Here is a 3861-nt window from a genome sequence, read left to right as displayed (position 1 = left end):
CATGTAAACATATAAAATCTTATCCAAAAACATTGCATAGATATCTATATATATAGTCCTTATGTGATATCCAATTTCCAATCCCCAATAATGCTGCATATATATTTATATACACACAAAAACCTTATGGGACTATATATATATATATATATTTTTCTAATTATATATATATATATATACATATACATGAGTGGTGCTATTCAATTATCCTACAAGTCTTACACATCTATAATTTTTTTTTATTATATGTATAAAATCTAATCACAAATATACTATACATATATACACTGACTTATGTGATCATATATAAAAATCTGACAAAACAAAATATTTAATATATATCATCTTTATAAAATCTACAGAACTAACACTTCAACAACAAGAGTCGTTTAAGCCTTTTTACAAATTCCTAAACAACTACCCATATAGGAATCCTAAAACAAATACCCATAAGAAACAAATAATAAACATATCTTCAATCTCTTTTCAAGAAGACAAAATGATAACAGAGAAAGAGAGCAACAATTCCTTATCGCTGTTGTGCTAAGAGTGAGATTGAAAGAAAGTCTTGAAACAATCCTCGTGCTTGTGCTTCTTTACAGTGTGGACGTGAGGAAATGATGAAAGCTTTTGGGGTATTTATACAATAACCAAAGAGGGTTGAGAGAGAGAGAGAGATATAGTAAAAATTCAAGCTGAAAGACAAGTGTCGAGAGAGATATGGTGAAATCCATGCTGAAGGACAATTGTCTACTACGTGGCTTCAAAATACCTTATTCGCTATATATGAGATACAATTGCCAAGGAATTGAAGGGATAAAGACACGTTGGACATATTTTTTTCTTGGAAGCCAAGAAGGCAAGAAGGCTTTAAATAATAAAAGAATTTAAAGCTCTCTCTTTTTTCTTTTTTTTCCTTTTTTTTTTTTTTTTGTTGTTAAAAGGCCTACGTTGAGTTTGGGACAAAATAATAAATAAATTCCTCCTAGATTCTAGAAGACTTTAATTGGCTAAAAAAAAAAAACTCAAGTCCTACTTTAGTGGAGCCTCTTGTATATTCATATAGATTTATATATGTAACTATAGACTTCCACTTGTCTATATATGTATATATATAGCACTTATAAAATCATTTAATATATACAAAATGCTTTATAACTCTATTTTAAATCTAGAAAATTTATAGGATGTCACAGTAACATTTGTTGAGATCTCGATTTTGATGAGATACGTTTTTAATAAAAAAACATATTTGTAATATTTTTGCAATATCTTTGCAATTTTTTTTTATATATATATATATATATAAAAAAAAAAAAAAAATACAGGTATTTTGGACATTTAGAAAAAAATTTAACAAAAAATCCTAACAGAATGAGGTAATATGATTGAAAATTTGTGAAATAAAGTGTTACAATGTAATCTACTTATACACTAATTCAAGAGACCTTGACAATTTCGTCAAAGGCAACCACAATGAGCCGGTAAAAGAACATGTGAACGGGGACATAGACTTGTGTACAGATTTGTTAAAGAATAATTATGCTACGAACTCTCTCACCTTGCTTGCAAGGAATTTCATAGAGAATGGATGGCCCGGAGATATGAACGAAGAATAAATCAATGGAAGTGGACTCAGGGTGGTGAAGAAAATGATCAAACAGAAAATTTATTTAGGAAATTGCATTTCAACTAGATTCAAGCAAGTACTTATTGATGAAAATCATCTTTGGCCGTACATTTCAAAAACATCTCCAAAAGATGAGGATGATGATGAGAAACTAATAGTCATAACAGCAAAAGTGTCTTTTGTTAACGACAATGCAAACATGATATATCTCTTGTGACGACCCGCTTGATTAAAACGAGACTATTTTTTTTTAAAAAAAAAAAAGCATACCCACAATGCAGATTGTCACAGTGGCATGGCGATACCGCAGTATGCCATGAACCTGTGTATTAACCTGTTTGACAATATCATATGCCACATAGAGCTATATGCAACATCAATAATTCATCAGAGTTTATATACTTGCAGTAGAATATAACTAACTTAAGATATAATATAACACATCAAAGCTGATTAATACATCTAAGTGATTAAAGCTTACATACAAAAGAATGGCTATACAAAAGTGTCACATGCGACACGAGCCATATACAAAATAACAAAGTCTAAGCATATACATGTAAGCTCTACAAAAAGGGGGCTATTATCTAGTCCAACAAAATAACATTTGATACAACTATGCTGCAAATGTTGTAGTAGCCCAAATACATAGCTACTGGGTCATCCTCAATAATCCCCGCACCTGCATCAACATTAACCACATCGCCTGCACCACGAGGATCAACACCACCCATGATGCAAGCGGATTTGTGAGCCCGCCGTCTCCATGAAATAGAGACGCTCAGTAGTATAGAAATTACTAGGCTTTCCAAATAACCATCATTTGAAAATATACTTACAATTTAATTAGCTTAACAATAAAACATATTGATAGTCATCATTATCATAAAATCATATGTTATGCATGCTCATGCAACGTCATCTTTTCATATCATCCATACATATACATATATAACATCATCTTCTCATAACATCCGCCATGCATATATACATAACATAACATCATCTCCTCATAACATTCGCCATGCATAAATACATTACATAACATCATCTCCTCATAACATTCGTCATGCATATATACATTACATAACATCATCTCCTCATAACATTCGTCATGCATATATACATTACATAACATCATCTCCTCATAACATTCACCATACATATATACATAATATAACATCATCCTCTCATAACATCTACCATACATATATACATAATATAACATCATCTCCTCATAACATCCACCATACATATATACATAATATAACATCATCTCCTTCATATCATCTGTCATGCATACATATACATAATATAATATCATCTCATTTATATCATCCATGCTCATGCTATAAATGCTCATAGGCTATTTTATGAATCATTTCATAGAATCATACTCATGGCATAAACATCATCTTATCGCATAAGCTCATAAAAGCTCATAGAAGCTCATAGAAACCTTTCATCAAATATTTCATGAAACATTATTAAATTGGCAAATGCATCACAAAACACATTTTAAACCTTAAAATATAGTATCTTTTGCCCAGTAAGTAAAATACTTACCTTGTTTAGTTGAGTACCCTCCAGTGAACTCTGGACTCAACCACGATACACCTAAACATTTACAACATAAACACATAATTAAACTCTATTCTTAGCTTAACAACTCATACTCTATATAAAGATACTTGAGCACCACAAGTATCACATTCTATAGGTCATCCCAAATCTATTCAACTAAAGCCCTTAAAATCCTTTACTTACATTTAATACATATATATACGCTAATGCATTAATTATCTAATAACTTAGTTACATTGAACTATGATTCTACATCGTAATATGTTAAATCACTAAATCTTGATGCATATACATACACTCTAGGTTAAGCATTACACTTAATCCTATAATTATCAATTTCCATGGAACCCATGAAAATCTAGGATTAATTAACACTTTAAATATAATTAACCCATTCAAACAACATTCTTAGTGTTCACACACCTAAAACCCCAAATTAATACAATCTATATAAAATTAGGGTTTATGCCCATATTTTACCAATAAGTAAAATTGGAGTTTCAACCCATAAATTAAATAACCCAAAACTTGAATAATGCATAGCAATCTACTACACATACAAGCCCCACATTAATTTTATGAATTAGGTTTTCTTATCAAATTTCTCCAATTTTCGAGCCTAATTAAAAATCCTCCAAATCATTGTG

The sequence above is a fragment of the Corylus avellana genome, chromosome ca1, assembly GCF_901000735.1.
Source record: "Corylus avellana chromosome ca1, CavTom2PMs-1.0".
Classification (NCBI taxonomy): Eukaryota; Viridiplantae; Streptophyta; class Magnoliopsida; order Fagales; family Betulaceae; genus Corylus; species Corylus avellana.
Note: the sequence above shows the minus strand (reverse complement) of the source record.